At 42.7% G+C, this 27,239-nt stretch overlaps 1 protein-coding gene across 2 annotated transcripts in view; it reads right to left on the bottom strand.

Annotated features, from left to right (window-relative positions):
• Window positions 1–27,239, bottom strand: part of KCTD7 (potassium channel tetramerization domain containing 7) — a 201,566-nt gene that overhangs the window by 10,638 nt on the left and 163,689 nt on the right. The gene's annotated exons all lie outside the window — the stretch shown is intronic.

Genomic DNA, 27,239 nt, shown 5'->3' with positions numbered 1-27,239 from the left:
GGAGTAACTCGTTCAGGACATCATGTAACGGACCTGGATCAGAATGTTGACCCTCATACAGAGTAATGAGGTGTTGGATCATATACATACCCACCAGTCGCTGCTCGGCTGGGGGCAGTTTCAGAAACATTTGTGCCACTATTTCGTCTGGAAAAGTGGTAGAATCAGTAATCCATCGGACTGCTGATCGGGCTAGTTCTTGTTCATGCATGGTACTTAACTCACTATAACCGATTCGTGATTTCAGAATGTGATCGGTAGCTTGAAATACTTGTTCTAGAGAACCTTGTTCTGGTGCTGGAAGAGGAACAGTTTTCTTGTGTTCTAGGCGTAAATGTCGGTCTGGAAATCTAGATTTACCTACATACGCTATTCTGGCGGTGTTCTCGTCGTCTACCTCTTCAGTAGGAGAGTCATTTTCTTTCTCGCTTCCTAGAGCTTCTTTGCGTTGTTCGTGTAACCTTATTATTTCTTTACGTATTTTCTTGTACATACTCTCTATACTATTGAGTGTCTTGTGCTTACCCTCGGCTATATTATCACTCCACTTTGTCAGAATTTTCATTTCGGTCGGATCTTTAGTCGGGGAATCTTGTTCCCTAATTAAACAATTGATCAGAAACTTTAACAGCATGAACTGGATCTCAGATTTTCTGTGAGACATGACTTCACCAATACTTTCTGGATCTTGTCCTGTACGAATGAAACGATACATTCTGTCTAGATCTTCTTTCATATTCGGTAGGGTGTCCAAATACTCGGTCACCCGTCTTACACGTAATGAATATATAACCATACTATCATCACCTGGGACCGGATCATAACGGCATTCGGTAAGAGCTCGTCTGATATCTGCAACAGACTGATGTTTGGGCGTGCGCTGTAACGCACGTTCATGTAACTCGACTGACGTTACACGTTTGTGTGGCGGCGGGGTTCCCGGAGGACCTCCTCCCGCGGCCCCTAAACTGGAATCGTCGACTGATACTCTTCGTGCTGGCAGAGTGACCAGTGTAGCGGGTACTTGTAATGTAGGCTGGACCGGGGGTACCGTAACAGGTGCTGTAACAGGTGCCCCGGTGACTGGAGGAGCAGGATTTACATTATTTACAGGAGCTGGCGGAACAGGATTTGCATATTCTGGGACTGTGTCGTCCAAATAGGACGAGAGAAAAATATCAGCTGCGGTCGGTTTGTGACGTAGCTTGGTCGGAACTAAGGGTGGCGGAAAATTACTGGATGCTTCCGGGGTTGCTTTTGGCAAGCCCTCGGCAAGAAGAGGATACATACCCTTAATGAGGGCATTCCTCTGTCTGTCTGACTGTTCGGTTTTAACTCGTTCACCTATTTCGATTAATTCCCTTTCTTGGGCTCTTTCTAAGGATTCTCTACTTAATTCTGACTTTCTGATTTCTTTTTCGGTTCTTTTATGAGATTCTTTGCGCCATAACTCGATGGCATCTTTCTGTGACTGTCTGGCTTTCTTTTTCCATAATGCTTCTTCTACTCGCATGATGCACTCGGCATCCCATGTACCCGATACGGGCCATCTATACTTTTCTTCTAACTGTTTGGTGTACTCCACCCATAAATCTAGATACAATATGGCACTTATGCCATGCTTTTGATACATAAAATGACCTGGACTGTCCCTAGGCGGGACAGGAACTGCTTCTTCTAACAGACCTTTTCTAGTTTTTAACTGACGTAACTTGGAAAACAATGGCATGACTGGGCTGGAGTCTAGACACAATACAATACACAATGAACACGATAATTACTGCAGAAACACCACTTTCATACCACGACATTGAAATACATGAATGACATTTAGGATAACAGTTCGGACAAAATACTACCTGGAATACTGGAAACAGAATACATGAATTTCTCGAGAACAGAACGGACTAGAACAGAAACTAGATGCACTGCTAAAACAGTACGAAACTTACCGGTCTCATAAAGAGACACGTCAGGACCCGCATCCACCTAAGTGGACACTTCGTGTTGGATCTGCGTACCCAAACCCACGGACCAGAGACAATGCAATTGACCCTGTCTAGATACTACCCCAGCAACGGTACTCACCGGGCAGCAAGAACGGAAGGCCTCGGACTGGACTGCTACGACGACGGACGGACGAACTTCGGACTTCTGTTACGGGTGGGCCTCCGGATACCTCGGACCTTGGACTCTCGGCTTGGGCTCTGGTCGGGACTCGTCGCGTTCCTCCACCACCTCGTCTGGACGCTGGACCGCAACCTCCGTCTCCTCCGTGGGCCTGAGGGATACTTGAAGCAGAAATATCTGCACGTGGCTGGTATGGTTCCGTCACGGCTGCAGAGGATCAGGGGGCTTGCGTGGCTTCACCGGCGCGTGGGGAAAGGGCAAGTCCCTATTCGGGCGCCATTATGTGGTAAATAAATAAATAATACCTCTATTTTTGACTAGATATACAATAACAGATAGCTCAATAAATAAGAGTCAAGATTCGAGGTAGTAGGAGTTTGCAGGTTTAATACAGCATAAAGGACAGGAACAGGACCACCTGCACGGGAACAGGATGGCAGCGCTGCACGGGGCAGGGACAAAGGAATGGCAACTTTTAATAACAGTGCACAAGTATATATACTTAAACAAAATACATGGTATTCAATACAATAGGCGTAGCAGTGGGCAGGGCCTGTAGCAGTCGCGAAAGATAAGGCAGAAAGAAGGTGTAACAAGAGGCGTGAACAGGGCGTATACATAGACATGTGATGTAAACGTAACGGAATATGTCACAAATGGGGCGGAAACATGGAGGGGGCTACCTAAGGAGCCGGGACCTCTAACCTAGTGGTGCGCGCAAACTGACAATGACGTTTTACTAGGGAGAAGCTGGGGGCTATGACTTCTGAGCTAGAAGGAGAGACGAAAGTCTGGAGAGTCAGAGCGACATGTACCTAAACACTATCTAGTATCTGATGTTTAGAGAACATGTTGATAGAATCCAAAAGTTATCAGGGCAAAGGCTAACAGACACTAAGACTGGTGCATGCATTATTCTACATGTAGTGTGTGTTGAGGAATATTAAATGACCATAAATACAGTATTTCTCTTACATGGAGACGTAAAGGCTAGACGATGACTGAAACTATTGATGCGATTCAGTAGCTTAGGAATGCAGAGAAGGAGGGCTGGACTGATAACTAGAATCATAACATACTCTTGGCAGACTGGCAGGCAGAGCCAGGCCGAGCCGGGCACTGTGAGGCAGGAAGTAAGTGAAGGGTCAGGGATACAGGTGGGGGCTGTATCGCTCCTCGGAGAGGGTTCAGGAGACAGGAGCTGAATCTGAGTCCGGGCCCTTTTGAGGCCTCGAAACGGGGACTTTCAATGAAATAACGTGCACACTGAGAAACGTGGCAATGTAGCTTTACATAGGCCTAATACCCGTAGCTTTCACGAGAACTGGAAACTGGCATACTAGAGATGGACACAACTGTAATTGCGTCTTTAATCAATCATGGGGAATACATATGCATATTAATCATGCACATATAGCATAAGATGGGGAACACGTAGGGACACAGAACATGGCAAAATTTACTTTTCCACAGATCCAGACAAACTCAGCTCTCTGAACCTTTCAGAGACAATGTAATCAAGACCATTGCTGTCAATTAGGTGCACAAATGGCGGCTCTCATTAAGAATCTGCTTGTTCAGCTGTAGATAGTGTCAGACCAGGACAGAAGATAGGCAGGGCCATCAAAATAAAAGTGGCCACATTAGTGAATCAGAAAGCTAAAAAGGTGGCCCTTGTTTACAAATGTGGGCAGATTTGAACTTGTAAAGACAGGTTGGATACGTGTTTTGCAAAGTATGGAAGACTCCTTGCATTTGTGCTTGCTGCAGGCACCGTGTTTTTCATTATCAGGGAAAGTAATAGTACAAAACGGCCAGGCAGAAAATAAAATGTAGTGGGCTCGTCTGTCTCGCGCGCCCTGCGCGTGATGCCTGTAGAGTGTGTCTCGCGCTCCCGTTTGGGACTCGTGAGACTGTGACAGTTGGTGGCGTTACGGCCATTTTATGTGCAACTTGCCATCGAATAGACGTGCCTGTGGGAACTGTAAATAAAGCTTTGTCTGTGAAACACTTCTGTCCCATACGAGTTATTACACTTGAATATGGCGACGAGGACAGTTCCCACGAAGAACCCACAAATGAAGAAAGAGTTTACCTGGTAAACGAAGGAAGGAAGTAGCAGACCTCAAGTTGGAACGGTTTGGCAGATCGGGAAAGGAATCACCCGGTGAACGAACCGAGAGGCGGTCTGCGACGGAGCTGAAGAGCCTAGAGGTGATCGGCTGCTACACGCATGGGTGATTTTATGCCTGTCGGCTTGCCGCCGTATCAGGAGGAAAGCTGAGGTGAGGAGTCGTCGGACGCGCTTTGGTGGGCGTGTATTAGACGCGATTTATCCCGCCTTCCTCGTGATCCTCTCAGGGCTTGCTCGTAAATTACATCACGCCCAGCCCTTAAAGGAGAAGCTACGAAGTTAAAGGCATTTGTCAGTACCGAATAGATTCGTCAAAACAAAGACTGGGTAAAAAATTAGTTCGACAATGACACCTCTGGGGCACAAATTAAACCGCTATTTGGCAAGGGAAAAATCGTAGCACGTCAGAGGCAAAAATAAACATATAATTCACTTTGTGTTTTCCCAGGATGTAGTATGTGGGAAAAAAACACATTATAAACCATTCTAGCCCTCATTGGTATTAGTGTTCTTGGGAAAGGTAAAAGAGCTACCTATCGTTGTTTAAGAAAATTCTGGGAAATTGAATTTTTTCCTATTCATAGTAAAAAAAAAAAAAGGAAAATAAAAGTTAAAAGGAGAATCACTTATCGTCAGTTTATCTTGTCCGTAATAAAAAAAAACAAAAAAAAAACTTGATGCAGTCTATCCACCCTCCACCTTCTTTTCTGGATACACCAGGTGAACCACCTGTACCATGGAGGAAATGGTTTGATGCGTTTGAAAATTATTTGGGAGCAATTGGAGCACATAGGTTCAGAGCGGAAAGGAAAAGGTTCTTACTACTTCACTCACTGGGGTTTGAAGGAATGGAAACTCTCAAACATTTACCTGATGTGGTAGGTGAAGTAGGTGAAGAAACTGATGAATACCAAGACACAGTGAGAAAATTGAAAGTGAGATATGACAAGCAACCCAGTGTCGTGGTATCAAGGCATAAATTCTTTAAAAGAGCGCAGAAGACGGAGGAAGATGTTGACACGTATATTACCGCCTTGAGGAAGATGGTGGCAGAGTGTGAGTTTGAAAACTTCAGTGAACAATTAATACGTGACCAGTTCATAAGCAAATGCCTTGATAAAACCATAAGACAAAAGCTGTTGTCCTTGGAAAATCCGTCTCTAGATGAATCCATCCGTATAGCTAAGAGCATTGAAACTTCACAATCCTCCATCAAAGAGTTAGAGAGTAAAAATGCTGAGGTGGTTACCCCTGTGTGAATAAAAAAAATTGTAAAAAGGAAAGATTACCAATAGAACAATTTCTTCAAAAGGACTGACATCTGCTTCAGACGTGGATATCCCTCTCATGCTAAAAGTGGAAGACCTTGTCCTGCGAGGAATGCCTCTTGTCGGAAATGTGGAAAATTAGGGCACTTTGATAAAGTATGCCAAACTCATAAAAAAAGTACAAACCAAGTCGCATCCGTAAAGGACTCTAGTGGTAGTGACAGTGATGACATTCTCCGTGAACTTAAAGACATGGTTTTAGTGGTCAATGATGGAAAAATAAAAAGTGGTGATCCTAATGACTGTGTAGATCCCTACGCAATCATCAGTGTGGCTGAAAAGAAGCTGAGACTGTTGGTAGACTCTAGAGCAAGGATCACAATGATCAATGAATCTTTATTCAGGGAAAAATGGGGAAATAGATCTCTGCAACCACCAGACCAAGAGCCTTTATCCTATGAAGGGAGGAGTATAGACCTTCTAGGATATTTTGAAGACATCCTGATTTTCAAAAACAGACACATATAGGGGAAAATATATGTGGCCGTGCATGGTTTAGACATATTAGGATGGTTCCATCAAGGTTTGTTCAGCATGATGCTATGCCCGGGAGCAAAAGAACAAATATTGGTTGTTCGCGACCAATCTCATGTGGAAGAATTACTCAATAAATACCCAAGAGTATTTTCTGGAGAATTGGGGAAGATCAAAGGATTCAAGCACACAATTAAGATAAAGAGCGATGCTGTGCCTGTAAAACACAAAATAAGAAGTATTCCTTTCAGCATAAGAGAAGACTTGGAAAAAGAACTCTTGTCCATGCATAAAAGAAGGGTTATTGAACCCATTGAATCGTCGGATTGGTCTTCGGCTTTGGTGGTAGCCCTGAAGAAAAACAACGAACTAAGAATCTGCATTGACCTGCGCAGCTTAAACAAGGTGATGTGGGTGGATTCGCACCCTCTACCTAATATTTCGGAAATGTTGGGGGTAGTTGCAGGAGCAAAGGTTTTCACCAAACTGGATTTGGCCTCAGCATATCATCAAATCGAACTTGACAAGGATTCTCGTCACTTCACAGCGTTCAATACTCCATCTGGATTATTCCAATTCTATCGTATGCCTTTTGGCCTGGCATCGGCAGCCTCTGTCTTTCAGAGAGTTATGGTCAATCTGCTGAAGGGAATCAAAAACGTGGCCATATTCCAAGATGATGTTCTGTTATTCGCAAAAGATCAACAGGAACATGACATGGTGCTGAACAAAATCTTGTCTATTTTCCAAGAACATGGTGTGGTGTTAAAAAGGGGCAATTGCGTGTTCTCAAAAGACAGTGTGGAATATCTAGGTCACACCATCTCAAGCGAAGGAGTCACACCTAAGCCGAGCTTGGTTCAAGCCATTGTTGATGCTTCTGCACCCAAAGACAAAGCTGGTGTAAAATCTCTTTTAGGTCTTACTGAATTCTACGCCCGCTTTATCCAAGACTATGCTACGAAGATACGCCCAATATCGAGATTGTTACAAGACAAAAGTGAATTTATGTGGGATGATGAATGCAAGCTTGCTTTCCTTTGGATTAAAGAACAACTGAGTACTGTCAAAGCTTTGAAGCCATTTGTACAGGATGTCCCATGTACTCTGACTGTGGATGCCAGCAGCTATGGTTTAGGGGCTGTCATGACACAGATGGTTGATCAAAGGGAACACACTGTAGGATTTGCATCCAGGGTACTCAGAGAGGCAGAGACATATTACTCAGTTATCGAAAAAGAGCTACTTGCATGCTGGTGGGGCATTGAGAAATTCAAAAATTACTTGTGGGGGCGTAAGTTTACACTTCAAATGGATCACAAACCATTGGTTGCAATCTTAGGTAACACCAACAGCCGCAGTTCTACACCTCGCATTGCACATCTAGCATCAAAACTTCTACGATTTAACTTTGAAGCAGTACACATTGCTGGGGGAAAAAATGTTAGGGTTGACGCATTGTCACGTTTGCCCGCAACAACCAGTCAGGACATGCAATGTTTTGATGACTGTGGTTATGACGAAAAAAAGGATTATATCATAGCAAGTGTGGAATTGACAAATGTATGTACAGTAGGACAGGAAGGTTGGAGGGAGGCACTAGCAAGTGATGAGGTTTTAAAAGAGGTGATAAAGTATATTACCCAAGGGTGGCCTAGGGAAAATAATGTGGAAGTGGCTTTACAACCCTATGTGAAAGTGGGTGAAGAGCTTTCAATTGAAGATGGTCTGGTATTCAGGTTGGAGAAACTTGTTCCACCAGAGAACATCAGATCCACTCTTCTAGCCAAAGCTCATGAGGGGCACCATGGAGCTACACTTACCAAGCGCAGAGTAAGAGAGTACTTTTGGTGGCCCCAGATGGACAGAGACATTGATGCTATGGTGCAAGAGTGCACGGTCTGTTCTTCCAGTGACAAAAGTCTTCGCACAGCTTGTTCCCCACTCACGCCCATTCCCCTTCCTGGTGGTCCGTGGGAAAAACTTGGCATTGATGTGTTAGGACCCTTCCATAGTCTACCTCAACAATGCAAATTTGCTATTGTAATGGTGGATTACTACACCAAGTGGCCAGAAGCCAAGTTCGTTTCAAAGGTCGACTCCAAAGAAATCATTGACTTCATGAAAGAAATATTCATGAGAGAAGGGTTTCCCCATTTCATTATTTCCGACAATGGAGTGCAATTTGTGTCAGTTGAGGTGGAAGAGTTTCTTAAAGAATCAGTCATCGTTCATCTCAGAAGTTCTCTCTACCATCCACAAACTAATGGTTTGGTGGAGAGACTCAATAATGTTATAGGTGACTGTGTCAAATGGGCTATAGAACACAACAAGGCTGTTCCCCAATGTGTCAGGACGATGTTGTGGTTCTATAGGACCACCCCCCATTCTTCCACAGGAGTGTCTCCTTTCGAACTATTGAGAGGCAGAAAACCTTGTACAGAATTTAGGCCTGCTTGGATGTCTAAGTGATTTAGATCTAATTCCACTCCCCAAGAAATGGATGAAAAAGTAAGGAACAGGAATGCAAAAGTCCAGTCCAAACAAAAAGAATACTTTGATGAAAGGAAGCGGGTTAAAGACAGAGAGTTTGCAGTGGGTGATTGTGTCAGGATAAAGAAACAAGGTTTTGTAAAAAAAGGTGAATCCAAATTTGGGGAAACTGTGGTGGTTGATAAAGTGTGTGGAAGTGCTGTCCGGGTCAAAGGGAAAAACTGGTGGAATGTCAACAAGGTTGTGAAAGTCAAAAATGTTCAAAATGATACCAAGAGTTCTATTGATGTAAAAGATGTTTCACATGTCATTCCTCAATGTGACCTCAGTGTTCAGGGTTCTCCTCCACTACCCTCTACTGTCAGGAGGAGCGCCAGAGTAATCAGAATTCCGGTTAGATACCGACGTTAGGTCCTTTTTCCCTACTGTGCTCTTTTCCGGTTTTCTTTCTTTCTTTCTTTCTTTCTTTATTTCTATCTCTTTCTCTCTCTCTCTCTCGTCTCACTCTCTCTCTTTCTCTCGCTTCTGCTTCTCCTTGTTTTAGGAAAAGGAGATATGTAGTGGGCTCGTCTGTCTCGCGCGCCCCGCGCGCGATGCCTGTAGAGTGTGTCTCGCGCTTCCCGTTGGGACTCGTGAGACTGTGACAGTTGGTGGCGTTACGGCCATTTTATGTGCACCTTGCCATCGAATAGACGTGCCTGTGGGAACTGTAAATAAAGCTTTATCTGTGAAACACTTCTGTCCCATGCGAGTTATTACATAAAACTTGGCCCCAAACAGCCCAAAAAGCAGCCCACATACATACTGGTCAGAGCAGGCCTTCTGTCACTACCTGATCGTCCTATAGGGCAGTTCGAGCATGGCTATTAAAGGAGCATTTTCAACTGGTGTGTCTTCCCAAACCGTAGGCCTACGTGCACTGTGTATTTCAATAAGAACAGTTTGCGTCATCTCCTGTTTCCAAATACAAGCAAAGATGTCATTGTGTCACTAATTGATCACCATTTCACGCTTTCCTGTCTCTGAAAATTCACACCTTTAGTCTTAGAGGAGGGAAATTACTTGCAGTATTTTATCAACTGTTAATTTAGTAAATTCTATAATCAATTATAGTACTTTTGTGATCAACAAAAACCAAAGGATATACACATCTCTCCCAAAAAGGATATATTCTGGTCCATCCAACGTGGGCACAAATCTCTAGCCCATCCTTGCATAATGTACATAATCCGGTAATGTAAGGTATTTTGCCAAATCCTGGTCAGACCCAAGAAGGGAGAAAGTTCTAGGTGTAACATGGGATATTTCTTGCATACCTCTACAGCTCGTGGGAAGATGGTTATTGCTGAAGCACTCATGTTATCTTTACTGCTGAGCTAACTGACAACCTATAGCCCAACAGGGATCAGATAAAAGAAAAGAAAAAGAGTACCCATGGTCAAACTTCTCATCTAGATGGCGATTTCACCGAGGAGCATGTAAACACCCTCTGACCCTTTACAACTGTGGTGAGCATCCCTTATATTATATTCAAACTTGAGAGCGGGTCCCACAGAAATGCTAGGTCGATTTCTAGCTGCACTGTCTTCCCATGGAGCAGTGGCGTAACAAGGTCAGATGGTACCCGGGGCTGAAATTTCTTGTCACCCCGGCTTGACAAAGTGGCAAAAATGTGTTTAAAACACATATCTTTGCCATTTTGTCACCCCCCTTACTGATGACACCCAGGGCGGCCCGCACCCATCGCCCCCCCCCCTTCCTATGCCACTGCCATGAAAGACTGCCCAAGCCCCTTGATATTCCTTGAGAGTGCGCTACCACAAGCTGCTTTAGTAATATATTTGCAACAGTGTGCACCAAAATGTACCACCAACTACATACTAAACTCTTACCACTCTCCTGCTGAATACATTTGCTTCACTTGTTCTTTGTGTAAAGCTTGGATTTTTCACAATCCCTAGGACTTCAGTGATGGACAAAATAACGCATGCCAATTACAAAATGTCATTTGCTCATGAGCCCTTGTTGGTACACTTCTTTTCAGCGATGCTGTTTCTATGCAGGTACTGAAAGAAGCAGTATACTGTAAATTAAATAGCATTGGCTAAAATATCGGGTGCGCACTTCTCAGCTTTTACTTACGCTGAAAACAATTTTTCTTCATCAATAAAGCATATATACAGATTACTGTATCACCATCTGTAATTCACATCTGAACAAAACATAACGGATATTAATAAGAGGCGCTGAAAACAGTGGAGGGACACATTCAGAGGACTCTAAATATACAATAATCTAAAAATGCCGTGACAATCAAAAGCAGAAATGAAAGTTTGAGTATGGACAATACAAAGATTAGAAGATCCACACAATAATAAAGTTACTTCCTATGCACACTTGATTGATAAAGGTAGTGATAGCAAGCAGCGACGGCTTACCTAAAGTGCAGTAGATGGACAGCAACTGAGATACATTATAATACATTATTGCCAAATCTGAGTTTCTTCTAGTGAGGAAATCATTTAGAGGGCACTATAGAATAAAACCTGCAATATAACTCCACGACTCACTGTCTACACCATTTACATGCCTTACTTTATCTAAACCCAACTAACATCCACCTCTTCCCTGACCCCTGCCCTGGCATCAATATGGGCTTCAGTATATTTTGTGGCTCCTGGTAAATGTTTGCCAGTACCCATGGTGCAAAGCATCACTAAAAACCATTGGCAAATTTAACAGGTTCCAAAGGCGAGACCTATTGCTTTTTCCAAGGCTTGATGTAAACTGTCACCAAGTATCCTCCTTCCAATATTCCAGAACCACTCTACTCAAAACAAATACTTGGAATGCTGCAGAAAATATTGACGCCAAACCAAACTGGAAGAGTCAGAACTACAGCATTAGACAATCTGTTCGGACCAGTTGTCACAAGCTTCTTCAAAGTTCTAATATTTGCTAGCAAAACAGACGAAACAAAATATACAGTGCTAGAATGCTGACCCTACTTCCAGCATTCGTTGGAAGAGGGTGCCACCATGATTCCCCCACTGGCAGCTTCTTAATTCTGTTCCACCTTACCTAGTCACTTTCAAGTCATCAGAGACAATCCGTTAACAAACACTTTACCACTGACTCATACGTTCGAGGCTGTTTCTGACGTAAGCACTCCTTCTACTTAGGAAAATTGTTATAAGGCTATTTTAAACTGGGCTTCAAATCAATCTGAACAACCTTATTTAATGTCTTGCTCCTCTTAGCCCAGCACAGTGCCAAATGATACTGTGCAGTGACTGTAGCCAAGTTCACACGTTGGAGTATATTGGTTGGAATGTGGTGGAGTCAGTCAGAGCTGACAACAAAACCGAAACTAAACACTGCCAAAGGCTACTCCTAAGATGGCCTCCTGGTCATACCCCCTTTTCAGTTACAGCTAGTTCGGTCCAGGTGGACATGTATAAGTGAGCACAAGATAAAAGCATCCACATCATAGCAAGACGTGCCACACGCATGTAGAGACACCTTAAAAGTGTTTTGGATTCTGAACATAGGGGAGATTTTAATCTTGACAACTGCCACCCGCGTGGGGCCGAATAAGGGAGTAGACCTTTTCCATGGTGTAATTTTCATTCCAACCCACAGTTCAAGAGGTCAGCCGGAAGTGGTCAAAAACTTGCTAAAATCAAAAGGACATTCCGCTGGAGAGAGCGTAAATTATGAAAAACATTAATGTGTTATGTCCTGTTGCCGCATATGCTGCCCTATGGCCAGCTTCACTGCAGCTAGCGTGGGATTTTAACTCTCTGATGTGGAAAACGTGGAAGACAGAGGTTTTCTGATTTTTCAGCAGATATCATAGGTTTGGTCTTGCGCCTCTGTTTCTTCGTTTCTCTTTGTGAATTACAGGGTCTAGCAAAATGTCTAAGAAACTGTGTTAAGCTCGGAACACGTTAGACACAGTGAAAAGGCTTACTGGGGAAGTGCAAGCTGGATTCCCCTGTAAAATAATATTATTGGGTAGCTAGGAATGTCCATGGGGAATTTGCCTACCCACATAAGCTCGTGTCATGAAACTGCCTTCTAAACCTTCAACAGTGTATGACAGCTGCACAGCACAAAATGAATACAATGTGGCGTAAGGCAGACGGTCACTCAGAAGCAGGAAGTGACGTACACTGTCAGAGATTCACTCTCAGAGACACAGCTCCAGTCACATGAAAAATCTTCAGGAACAGACTCCCCACCAATTGTTTGCTCAGCACAATAAAAGTGAAATAAGAGGCTTAAACACACTGCAGTGTTTATCCAGTTTTATATGAGGCAGTGCAGCGGCTCTTTGCCAGTACTAACGGCAGCGGAGGAGCATCGCACCACAGCAGTGTAAAAGGGGAAAAAAATGATAATAATGCAACATTAATAATGTGAAGTTATTAACATTGTTTTTTGTTATGGAGCCAGATTGGAGCGGGGCAGAGCTGTGTGATGTCAGAGCAGGGAGGAGGAGTAGTGGTGGGCACCAGAAGTGCACGTAACGGTTTGGCTGCCTGTTTTGGGTTGGCCAAATCATCATGCGCACTTAGCATTTCTCCACCTGGCTGTGCTGTACAGCCGGCTGGAGAACTGGCACAGGCTCCCAGTCCTTGTCTGAACGCTGAACTAGGGCACTCAGACCAATCCCAGCACTTCTCTCAAGCTGGAAATAGTATTCACAGCATGAGAGAAGCACTGGGATTGGCATCTGGGAGCCTGACCAGTGTGCACCAGCTGCCGGAGTCTATGAAGGAGAGAGAGGAGCGAAGCGGCGGTTGACGCCAGAGCGGCAGGTATATACAATTTCTTTATTTTTAATGATGTCTTTTTGTTTGTATTCTTCCCCTTCCCCGACTCACCACTTCACAATGCTTGCAACCGCTACTGACTAATGGCCCTGTGCAGACTTTGGAGGACAACATATTATCTCAAAACATTGCAGAGATCTCATCCGCCATATTACAAGTGTCATAGGCTAAAATGCACTTGTAATACGTTTAACGGGACAACTGTCATGTCTGTAACAAATTATGCTGTCTGCGTAACTCTAAAAAAACAGGCCTAAATAACACTGCTAGGGGGCCCAGCTTTCTTATATCAAAGCTATCTTTTGCCTCTTCTGCACTGTAATTCCTGCTGAGGCTGGCAGCACTAGGCGCCTGTGTAGAAGTATCATTAGTCATTCACTCATTTCCAAAGCAAATATTGACCCTGCAGAAAAGATCTTTCCAGTAAAAAAGCCAAGAAGCTGAGAAAAAAATGGAAATAAGATACATTAATGTTGTTATCAATGCAAAGCCAAGCAAATGTTAGAAGACATGCTGAAGCTGAGGTGTTAAATCATGCACAGTTCATCCAGAACGTCACGACCTTTAACAGGGATTCCTTTTTTAGGTTTCACCTAGAAAGCATGTGCGCTTTCTCTGCGAGACTTTGGTTTAGATACAGTGGCCTTACATCCCACCCATAGCTTACCATTTGTTACCTTCAGTGTTGCTCTCATTTCCTTCATCCCAGTTTGTCACACCATGTGGCATCATACCATCTTCTTGGGTTTAGCCCTATCAAGGAGCATAGACCAAGTACGTGAGTGTTTGTTCTTTCAGTCCCTCCCACATTCCCACCTATGTAGCTTATATTACCTCCTACCCGTCTCCCTTCAATGTTGCTTCTTTTCCTTCCCACCCCATACCCTGTACTCTACGCCACTGAACTCTACTCTGCACCGCTCTATTCTGTACCGCTGTATTTAACTCTATGCCACTGTACTCTTTTGCACTCTACGCATATGTGCTTTATGTCACTCTACACCACTGCACTCTACTCTGCACCACTCTACATCACTGCACTTTATATCACTGTACTCTACCCAACTCTACGCCTCATTAAGCCACTCTACCCCACTCTAAGCTACACTACTCCATACCACTCCTCACCACTCTACGTCATGCCACTCCTCTAGACTACCCCACCCCACTCCACTCAACTCTAGTCTATTCCAATCCACTCTACACCACTCTACGTTATGCTACTCCACTCCATTCTACCCCACTCTACTGTATGCCACTCTACGCCACTTCACTCTACTTTATGCCACTTTACTCCACTCCACTATACTCCACGCTGCTGTATAACATGGCTAAAAGACATTTGCAAAGTCAATAGCTCTAGGGTAGCCAAAGCTTATTTGCTTTGCCAATGCTTGTCTATCTATGGGATTGTCACTTTAACGGTTTAAATGCTTGCTTGTTTATTATTTCCCACCTAAAATACTTCGCGGTAGGGTGTCAGCTAAAGTGACACACTCTGATAAACATAGTGAGTTTAAGCATGCAATGCAGGACCACCTAGACTTTCAGCAGGACCAGGCAGTGTGCACTCAACTCTTCCACTACATTTACAGCAGAAACCGTTAATTACAAAGCTCAAGGGCAGTTCCCCCATACAAGCTATTCTCGGTCAGAGACCGAACATGGCACAAACCACCAGGTACAAATTCCTGCTAGTCAGGTGATCCTGGCAGCCACATGGTCAGAGGAAATGAGAATCTCAGTGTTCAGATCTGTGTGAAGCTCCTTTTAAGGTGGATCGTTGCCTAAAATACAGATTCAATCAAATAATAAAAATGTCTCTGGTGTTTAAATCAGCTGGGTAAAAGGAGAGTAACAGCTGGTGGAGGGGCTGCTTGCAGACCGCCTGGTTAACAGTGTAAGCGCTTTATGGATCCACCTCCAAAACCACCATTACTAGGTTGAAATCTGCAAAGCGATTCTGAAAGCCACCAGGGCTGGCCAACTCCCTTCGGTTCAACAGTGGTGGCCTAAGGCTACCTGACCCACACAAAAGTGAATACATTCATTGAAACCTGCAATAGGATGTTCTGCTCCCTCCTTTCAGCACACTACATAAAGCAGTCTTAATTACTTACATACAAGTAAGATACAGCACACTTGATTCTGTAGAACTGGAATGGGTTCAACCAACAGCGCATTGATAGACCTATTATATCATTGACGGGGCATGTCCAGTGGCGAGTGATCTAGCCTAAATCTATTAATTATGCACTCATCTATGACCAAGCAAAATACACCACCTATTCTAGAAGCCTCTTGTAAGAACAAGAGACTAAAGACTGGGACCCAATCTTTGCATGATAGCCGATAAGTGCAGAGGTTGATTCGGATGCATATGGGTGTAATTGTATATTGGTACCTACCTGTTTGATCATGAGTTTAATGCAAAGAGGATTTTTGTGTAATTCCCTTATGACTTATTAGAATAGATCATGATAAGTGCATTGAACAAATACATTAGGTACTTATAGTAACAGACATTAGTGCACAAAATAGCTCTTGGAGTAATATTAAAATGTAACATTTCTGTCATGTAAGGACTGCTATCTGTAGTACCATTTTGCAGAACCTTGGAAGGCCTGTGTGATTAACATAAGGTGTATATGTAAAGCGGATATTCACCCAGAATGGTATTTTGGTGCTGAATAAGAGATAATCATTGTTACCCAAAGTAATGGTAGCCATGCTATCTATCAAAGAAGCATAAAAGACCAACTTCAGTTGAAAGTCTCTGCAGAATTCCCCATGGCTGGCATAGCCAGTGCTGTGCACCCATAGACACGTATTTCAGGATATTTGTACTTCAGTAGAGAGTAACACTTTACATTTGGGGGTGCTGGAAATGCTCCTCATAGCCTTCTCGTGTTTCTGAAGTACTCCCAGAGCACAGGTGCATCCCAATAAGCTCCTCTGCCCACTAACTGAACATGGAGCCAATCAACAAAGAGGGGAGGCAGCATACTGCCAGGCATGCTTTTACACAATTCGCCGAGATTCACTGTGGTAAGTGTAGAGCATGATAACACTCACTTTAGTTGAAAATCTTTGCAACTTTCCCCATTGTTGGAGCAGCGAGTTTGTGTACCTCCAGACACATGTTTCAGGGAGAAATGTTTGCAGGCATGCCAGTCAGTATGCTCCCTCCCCCTTTTCTGATAGCCTCACAAGCATAAAAGGCTGTGTGGGCCCACCAGTATTTAAATATATGACCATGACGTCAAACACAGATCCATACAGTGGACGTATTGGTCCACTAAGGCACCACAAGACCCAGCAAAAATGAATGGCTGGGCAGGCTCAGTTAAATTGGGAGTTTACATTTTTAGCCCCTCTGATTTACAACATAAGCCAGACTATGCAGAGCACTGATGCAGGCTGTTGTCTACTGTTACTTCTTTGCATGCCTAGGAGCTCAAAAGGACTAGAGAATCAGTATTGTTGTGTTAAAGATATTTGGTGCACCCTCTATTGGCATTAACATTGGGGCGGAAGATGCTGCAGCACCCCTAGATAAGAATGAAAGAGTTCACTTAGAAAATCAACAAAACAGCCTTAGCATCTTTGCGTTGCAACATGTAATGCTTTTTCAAATACAGACACTATTTTTCAAAGACAGACACTATTTCTAAACAGCTACTGATAATTCTATTTACAGTGTTTACTTTTCCTCTCCCTGTCTTGGAAGTGAATGGATTTCGTAATTTCACATTAGGGACCTTCTTGCCAGGGTACAGGGGAGTGTGACAGGTGCAGCCTGCAATATGCAATGTTTCACAGCACACATACAACTGAAAACGTACTTTGTTTACAAAATGAAATTTTCCAACATTTGAAAAAGTATCAACAACACTGAAACACCATGGTTTTAAATATGACACCCATGGATTGGGAGGTGGTAATACCGCACCAAGTGCATGCACCTGCAGTATTTACCATGTGTGGTATTACCAACCCATTACAAGGAGTACACTTCTGAGTGATCGATCAAATGGTAACACATGCTTTCCTTTGTTACCAGCTGCAAATCTTAGATTATTACTGTATTTGACATATCAAATTCTGCCAGGTATTACAAGGTAAAATCTATGCACAAGTTTGAATCAAGCTCCAAGAGCAAACATCAGGACAATAACCTACACCTCACATTTTAGCCATATATTTGTAGCATCTGCTCCAAAATGGACGATTGGACTTCACATTTCCCCAGCCCTTTGCATTAAAAAGTAACCCCTATTAAGTACACTTATACTTCAAGGAGGATTTAGATTTTTCACAAACTTTTGTTAATAGTGAGTCTCCTGGATCATTAAATCCAAGACTTGAGGAAAGATTACCACATATATATCTAAATTTGTATTTGCCCATTATTGATCATTGCTATTTGCACGTCAGTCTGGAATCACTTACTACTATAATATAATACTGAAAATGTTATGTGTTTCACAATTTTGCCGACCTATTGTTGAAATTTATCATTGGATAAATACAGAATTGTCATTCATGTCAGTCTGTAATTAATTGGTTTTGCGGGGGGTTGTTGTGTTTATGACAGTATTCACTACCTCTTTATAAATACTAGGAATGTATGCAGTGTATTTTAGTAGTATTAATTACTTAAGGTTGCATATCCGAGTATGTTTTCTAGTTTTATTGTAGTTTGTGTGGACTGACCGGAACATGTTTTTCGTCACTATAAAGAGAGAGAGCGAGAGAGCGAGAGTGTGTGTGTACACACACTTTTTTTTTATCGCTCTTAGCTGGAGCTCAATGCTCTTCAGTTCAAGTGCGGTGCCCCCTTATGATTGGGTCTATGGCTGCATTTTGTTGCTTGGAAAATGTCTGTGGCTGCATTTTGTTGCTTGGAAAATGTAAAAAGAGTCAGACACGTTGATGTTTTTTTGTTGATTCAACTTTATTATATTGTTTTATAGCAATCACTTGTTCTCAACAATGCACTGTGTTAACCAATGAAATATACTTATTATTATAATTATTAGTGATTAAATAACAAAGCACATGGATATGCTTTATATACATATATATATATGTATATATATATATATATATATATATATATATATATATATATATATATATATATATATATATATATATATATATATATATATATATATATATACATATCCTGGAACCTTCATAAAGCCAATAAGCCCACTTTTTATATTTTGGTGTTCTGACCAATTCAGTAGTCTGCCATGTGACACCTTCTATTCAGTCAGCCGTGCACACCCACAGGATTTGGGTGCCAGGCCAAATGAAGTTAATTTATTTAGGGTGGATTTCAGAAAAATCAATGGAAAAGACACATGCAATGAGCAAACGCTTACAGCTACAAGGTTGCATGGCCCACATTGAAAAAGTAGGAAAACCAGTGGGGAACATGTCGTTGGATGTGGTCAATGCCTCTGACTCCCTAGAATCACCCAATAGGATTAGAGTTCTCAGGAAAATGGGCTTAGGAAGCAGATTTCTCGAGTGGCTAAAACAAACTGTTGATCAGGATGAAGATTATTAAGATCCTGTTTTTAATCTCCAAATTAGACTGGGGAAGACACAACAACCGGGTGGACGTGTTACAACCTGGAGGTGGAAATCAAAACAGTATTTCATCTAGTGTGAATAAAAATTATACATAGGACACAATCTGCTAAAGTATGCCTGAAAAAGTAGACAGTAAAATAAATAAGTGCCTTAGGTGAGGTTGGGCACATACAGTCATGCCCAAGTGTTGACAATTTTTGGTCAGGAGGGAGGATTGAATCCTTGAGACAGCACGTGGGAGTTGTGGTTGAAAAAACAATGAAATTGTGCATTTTTGGGGGGTGAGGTGAGAAACCCCCCACTAACTATCCAAAAATACTCTCTAGCCTTCAGTTAATGGTGGCTAAAAAAATGTGGTGAGGCTCTGGATTATGGAGGTTCCCCCAGACATCGATACATAGAAAAAGGATATGGATTGGTTCATGCTGGCCGAAAGGTGTATATATGAAGGAGAGGGGCTGCCCACAAAATGGGAGAAAATATGGGAACCATGGTGGACTTATATTTATGCTGTTGGACAATACCGGAAATAAGAACAGATAATAGATTCTCACTCATTGAGGCCCGATACGGGAACATAGCCAAGGAGGCTCTAGAAGTACGTTATGGGGGAATGTGTCTTTGCTACTACATGTCTGAGGCTGGGAAATATTGTGTCCAATAAATGTATAATGTACAAAGGTAATTGCATCTCTGTGACTGTACATTGGAAATTAAAAGCTAAAGCACACATACATAAAAAATAAAAAAAGTTCAATTATTCTATAATCCCACACTTCTCCTGATAAAAACAATACCTTGCTTGTGTGTCTGGGCATATCACTGACGACATGATAGGCCCTAAAAAGCAGCACAGAGACATATCATTTTCTCCATGAATATTGACCCATTTGGTGATGTAGGTAGCTGCGGTATTTGGGCCTTGGCTTAGCCGCCAACCTGGGAAACCTACTCTACCTAGATATTTTAGAAAAATAGACATCCAGGATAGGCCAAGGTGGTGAGACTTACATGGATCTCATGATATTGCTTTACCCAGAATGCTCTGCAATCATCCCACTTGGCAAAAATCAAATTTTCCTCACATTTCTGTGAAGGAGAAATCTGCAGGGACCCATAAAATGTATTTCAGCCAATGTTCCCACACTTCATATGGAGGGGAGTGGTATCATGACTATCAAGACTTGGCACTCGAGTCATAGCTCCTCCCTCCATTCAACAGGGGTAATAAAAGCATATAACACAGTGTAACGCTGCATTATATACGTGTGTGTGTGTGTGTATCTGTGTGGAGAATGGGGTAGGAATTGGCACACAAGGTTTTTCTTGGTGTATGAGACACCTAATCGTTAAATATGTTGGCGAGGGGTAGCAGTGCTGAACGGATGAGATTGGGTGATATGATTAAAGTAGAAAAGGTATTAAAAGAATGCTAAAGCTAAAGAGCTAAAGCTGAGAGTCAAACTTGGAAGGATGGGACTGATATAAGTGAAAGAGAAAATGGCCAGTAACAAGTTCCATTGGTGCTTTGTAAATGAAAGGCATCAGTTTTGCTCACTGTCATTTTTTATATGCTCATAGATAGCCCTATGACTGTGCCCTGGGATACCTTTGTGTCACCAAGAATTTCTCTTTTTGGAGCTCCTATTGCCCCATTTTGTAAATCAATAATCAATAACACCAAATACGTTTTATATGCCCTGCTGTTTCCATGACTAAAGAAAATGTTGATCTCTTTGACCCGGTCGGTATCACTAAAAAACCTACTGATAGTTTGGGAGTAAGTAGGTTGCAAAGGTGAGGTGCTTGAAAACGGCGGGTGGTAGGGTGATCGGATGCGGGGAACGGACCCTAAGATTGTGTTACGCCACTGCCCAATCCGATTTGAATACCTAAGTAGGAGACGCCATATCTACAGTTGCAAACTCAAAGTTGGAAATCGTGCGGTTGTTTTTAATGTACACCCAAGGCAAAATTCCTATGCACACTTAATTTTTCTTTTTTATGCGTACTTGTTCTATGAGATCGTTTGTGGTGTGATGTTTTCACATCCATAACAATTTTTGAGCAACGAGTAATTAATTAGCTTTGGTTTAACAGACCACGAGTCACAGCACTTATGATTTTCTCCACCATTCTGCAGGCGCGTAATGCAAAGTTCTGCAAAGGCTTTCGGTCGCATGTCATGCCTTCCTGTGACTCCAGTGCTGTTAAATGCGCTGTTATGCAACTTGAGAAATGAACGTTAGATGGCAGCAAATACCAGCTATACCAATGTATTCCCCCATCAATCTACCTGCCCTTTCTCTTTGGCTCCACCTAACTGGTCGCCGTTTAGCTCTGGCAAAATGACTGACATTTATTTGCTTATATTTGCAATTTTGTGATGAAAGGAGACGCCCGCTCAGGTCATTACCCAGCAATCACTCTGCTTAGAAGACCAAAGATTGGATATCAGACCTAAGACGTTAGATACAGCTGCCATGCAATGATTCCGAGGAGGCTTTGTCTATTTCAGTATATTTTGACTGCACTTGGCTCGCTGGCCCCACAAATGGAATATGATCCAGGGTCGGTCCACTTCCGCAGAGTTCTTCCTGTTGCCCACCTCAGATAACAGTACAATTCTTCCCCTGGCAGTCACCACAGCAGGCCTCGCATTGGAGTGTTTCTGCTGCCTGTCACCCAAGGTGGCGGGTCTCCACAAGCTTGAAGACACAGCTAGCAGGCGCCTCAGCTGAGAGCACCAGACAGGTCTCTCTTCGGCTAGACTGACACTCGGATGACTGCCCCGGCAGCTCCATCGCCCCAGGTAAACAACCGAGGCTTGTTTGCGGCAGACAATGTCGGACAAAAGGGAGAATCACAGAACAAGTCTGGCTGGTTCTTGAAGTTCACTTAAAGGGCGGCCATCGTGAATTCCTGCAACATGGCTGACCCCCACGACCCATATTAGTTCACAGGGAGTATCAATGTGTTGAATGAACGTGGGACTTACAGGCTGATTCATCAATCTCCCGTTTTGCGAGCCCCTAAGGAATCGCTATTAAGGACTTGCAAAACGGGATTCATGTAGGAATTGCAAAAAATATTGCGATTCCTACATGTTCCTTATTTGCGATTAGCAAATTGCTAATTGCAAATAAGGAATAACTCCCCATGCGGCCCATAGGAAGGAATGGGGAGTTATTCCTTATTTGCGATTAGCAATTAGCTAATCGCAAATAAGGATGCGATTTCAAAGGTGCAGGGGTGTCCAAAGGACACCCTGTAGCACCCCTGAAATGTAATCTACATTGGTGTTGCGCACACACATGTCCAAAGGACAAGTGTGTGTGTAACATGCAACTTAGAAAAATGCATTTAAATGCATTTTTCTACGTTTTTGCTATTTACCACGAGGTCTGACCTCTCGGTAAATAGCGGCCCAAAATTGCAATTTCGCAATTTTAAAATGATTCATGAATTGCATTTAAGGAATCTCAAATAGAGATTCCTTAAATGCAATTCTTCGCAAATGTGTGAATTCTTTAATAGCGAATTTTGCATTTGGGATGATGAATCCCAAATGCAAAAATTGCACTCGCAAAAGGCAAGATTCTGAGAATCTTGCCCTTTGCAAGTGCAATTTAGCTTGATGAATCAGGCTGTAAGACCTTGGAGGACCCAGTTTAAAGGTTTCACCTCTCGAGTAAAGCCCCCTCCCCACACTCAACCCCACACAAAACAAATAGTATATTGCACCGAGTATATATATACATACACACACACACATATATATATATATATATACACACTACATATACACACATATACAATACATTTACACACACAAATATACATATATCCAATGAAAGAAACCAAAGGTTAACACTTTGTTATAGTTATGATTTTTTTTCTCCTATAGAAACCAAACTTAAACTACACAATTTTTGGAAATTCTAAAGTTAGTGTTATAATTTTCATTTATAATGTATCCACCACTTGGACATTATAAGTAGTGCACCTCCATACACACTCTTTTCACCTCCCTAACCAGACATCAGATGTTATAAATGTTGGTATGAATGCTATGATTTCACATGCCCTAAGTGATGTAGTATGCAAGGGTATATATAACCAGTGCATGAGAAAGGCGTGATTTACAGTTAATGTAATGTGGCGAGTGAGGTGACAGACTTATAGAACGCTATCTCACTCCAGTGTACGGTTCTCCACTCTATGCCACTCCAGTGTTTGCTACTCCATTGGACGCCACTCCAGTGTATGTTATTACACTCTACCCCACTCCACGCCACTCCTCTATATGCTACCTACTGTATACTATTTCACTCTACACCGCACCAGTGTATCGCACTCGACTCTAAGCCACTTCATTCTGTGCTATTCCATTGGACCCCACTCCACTGTATGCTATTACACTCTTCCCCACTCCGCGCCACTCCTCTCTGTATGCTACGCCATTATATCCTGCTACCCCATTATATCCTATTACACTCTACATCACTCCAGTGTATCGCACTCCACTCTACGCCACTTCCTTCTATGCTATTCCATTGGTTGCCACTCCACTGTATGCTATTACACTCTACCCCACTCCACACCACTCCTCTCTGTATGCTACGCCATTATATCCTGCTACCCCATTATATCCTATTTCACTCTGTACCACTCCAGTGTATCCCACTCCACTGTACGCCCCTACATTCTATGCTATTCCATTGGATGCCTCTTCATTGGATGCCACTCCACTCTACACCACTCCTCTTTACAATACTCCACTCTGCGCTATTACACTGTATGCAACTCCACTTTATGCCACTTCACTCTATGCTTTTACACTGTACGCACATCCACTCTCTACTATACCACCATACACCACTCCACAATGCTCCACTGTACACTACTCCAATGTACGCCACTTCAGTGTATGCCACTCCACTCCACACCACTACATTCTACGCTATTCAATTGGATGCCACTCCATTGTACGCCACTCAACTGTATGCTATTACACTCTACCCCACTCCAGTATATGCTACTCCACTATACACTATTCCATTAGAGGCCACTCCACTGTACCCCACTCCAGTTTACGCCACTCCAGTCTACACCACTTCACTGAATGCCACTGCACTGTACGCTGCTCCACTATATGATATTCTACTCTACACCACTCCACTCTATGCTATTCCACTGTATGCCACTCCAGTGTACTTTAACCCACTCAATGCTATAGCACTCTACACCACTTCACTGTACTCCATTCTATGCTATTCCACTGTACACCACTCCATTGTGCGCAATTACACTGTACGCATATTTGTCACTCTACTGTATGGTATTGCACTCTACCCCGCTCCATTCTATGATATTCCATTGGACACTATTCCACTGTCTTCTATTACACTTTACTTCACTGTACACTACTACACTATACGCTATTATACTCTATGTGACTCCAGTCTATTGTACAACACTCTACTCTACTTTATGACAGTTTCCAATATTGTACAGCACATCATTCCACTCTACTGAATGAGACACCACTGCAATTTATAACGGCTTCCTCGACTCTACTCCATGCCACTTCAATGTACACCACTCCACTATGCGCAATTCCACTCTATGCCAGTCCACTATTCTACACTGTACGGTATTCCCCTGTATGCTACTTCATCGTACGGTAATCTAATCTACGCCACGACAGTGTATGCTGTTCCATTGTTCAACACTCTCCTGCACTCTATAAAACAATCTGTAAAAGTCTAGTACACTTTATGGCACTGTGCTCCATTCTATCCCCGTACACTCCACTGCTCAACTCTGTACTCCACTCTAAACCTGTACAATCCATTGTAATCAAATCAGAGTATATTGTTATGAACGTTCAGTCCCAGAGAAATGATCTCTAACTGAATGCAGGTACCCTAAGAAGTATGTGCTTTTGAGAACAGTTGTCTTCACTAACCCCAAGGTGACATGTATCATCATTGGAATATGCTCCTCGACAAACCGAAACTGCAATGCCTGTCGGGCTCCGCAAAAGGGGACTTTACCAGAGATCTTTTAATAAATACACTGGATAAGCACAGTAGGACAGAGAATGCTGTGTCCTACAATATAAGAAGATTAGTGAAAGTGTGAAAATTAAATCAACTGCCGACCAGATGCCACAATATATTTAATGTGATCTTCTTGGTCGATGCTGAGATTAAAAGAGGTGGCAGAGAAACTGGGGAATTAAGGGTCCCTGTCTCTGTAAGTGAGAAAGCGATGGTCACCTTTAGACCTGCCAATAGGCTAGGGTCTATACTTCAGGTCAATATGTTTCATGACTTGAGTCATTGTGGAGCGATCTGTTGGCATTTTGTCAGGACCAAAACGGAAAAACAGGTAAATGTGACCTAATCTTCTCTGCAGAGTGAGGAGCTTATTAACTCAAAGCCCCACACCGTGCATATGTGATATGGTGCCAACTGACATCTGGTTAGCACAGTTCTAACCGAGTGCTCTAGTTATGGTAGCTGCCACTGGTGAGCACCATTCTAACTGAGTGCTCTAGTTATGGTAACCCTCCTGAAAGTCAGGGCAAAAGGACCTATCTGATAACCTTGCGCTCTTAGGCGGAGTCCTCGCTATCAGATAGGTCAATCTGCCCTGACTTTCAGGAGGGTTATCATAACTAGAGCACTTTACTCCACTAAACCCCCTCTAAAGACTACACTCTATGCCACTCTACGACACTCTACTCGATGACCCTCCACTCCATTTCAAAACAATCAAGACGACGACACTCCACTGTACAACACTCAACTCTACTGCTCGACACGCCACTCCACTGCACAATATGCCGCTCCACTCCATTCCGGTATACAACACACCATGCCACTCTACTGTACAACAATTAACTATACTGTACGCCATGTCACTCCACTCTCCTCTATACCACTCTAAAATACTCCACTCTATAACACTGGACTCTACAGCACTCTCCATCACGGTATTGGACAACACTCCACTTTATGACACTCCAATGTATGACACTCCACACTACGATTTGAAACTGATATTTAGTAAAAAAATAAAAACCATTAACATACAACGAAAAAAACAAAGCTTAAGGATAATTTATAGTTAGAAATATTTTATATATTCGTTCTATACAAACCCAACTTAAAATACACAAATGTTAAAAATTGTAAAGTCATAATTAGAACTTCATTTTATAGTTTACCCACCACTTTCAAGCTACTATAAGTCGCACACCTCAAAACACAGTCTTTTCACCTCACTCACCATGTAGTGTAGTTCCTATTATCCCAATAGGCTCTGCGCATTGGAATAATACCTTCAATAGTATAGGCCTAGACCAGACGTTAACTAGGTCTACTACTGTCGATATTAGACTTAAAGTTTTGGGTTTGCCAGCTAGCTCAGAGTTCACTAGAAACTTTCTCGAATAGGCAAGGAGGAGTTGAACCTCCCTGGATAGACAAGAAGGGATTTAGTTTCTGACAACCATAGAACATGACAACTTTGCTCTCCCCTAATCAAGAGTGTATCTCGAGAGTCGTGTGAACAAAAGGCAATTTATTTTACTCAGTCAGTACGTGCATTCTTAGTCCCACCAGATTGTAGGGAAAAGGAAGAGACGGGCGTGTTCAATAAAAGATGTTATTTATTGATCAGTCTCTTTTCTCGTACAAGAGAAATGGATCGATATTATTGCAATACTTATGGTTAAGTAAAGTGCATACATTAAGAGCAGAAGTATAAAATAATACTGTAAAAACATTGATATGGTTTCTAAGCCATATGAAGGTTTAAAATGAATAAAATATAGTTATATACACATATACATTTGACTAATCGTACTCAACTGGTGTTTCTAACTACGCCTACCCCGTGTACCTGACCTAAGCCTAATACGTGGGCGGGAATAGAAAGTTACAGTTTAAGTTAAGTTTGTTTTGCCAAGTGACTGACTAAAGAATTCTCTGTGAGGGGTTATTCAGTTCTGTACCTGGAATCTAGGATGGATGAGGGATGGTATCTCTCGTCTCTGGTCTCGATATTCCAGGCTGCCTGCGAGGGCTACCCGGAAGCGCCGGAGCTGGATTTTCTCGACAGGAGAAAGGCAGCGTCTCGTTCTCAGCGCGTCAGGAAGGCGGGGCTGCGCCAGCGGGGTCTGCTCTGCTCTGGGCTTCGGCAAGTCTGGCTGCTCCGATCTCG

Source organism: Lissotriton helveticus, chromosome 3_1 (genome assembly GCF_964261635.1).
Source record: "Lissotriton helveticus chromosome 3_1, aLisHel1.1, whole genome shotgun sequence".
NCBI lineage: Eukaryota > Metazoa > Chordata > Amphibia > Caudata > Salamandridae > Lissotriton > Lissotriton helveticus.
The sequence above is the reverse complement of the archived record's forward strand: the minus strand, read 5'-3'. Positions and strand labels throughout refer to the sequence as shown.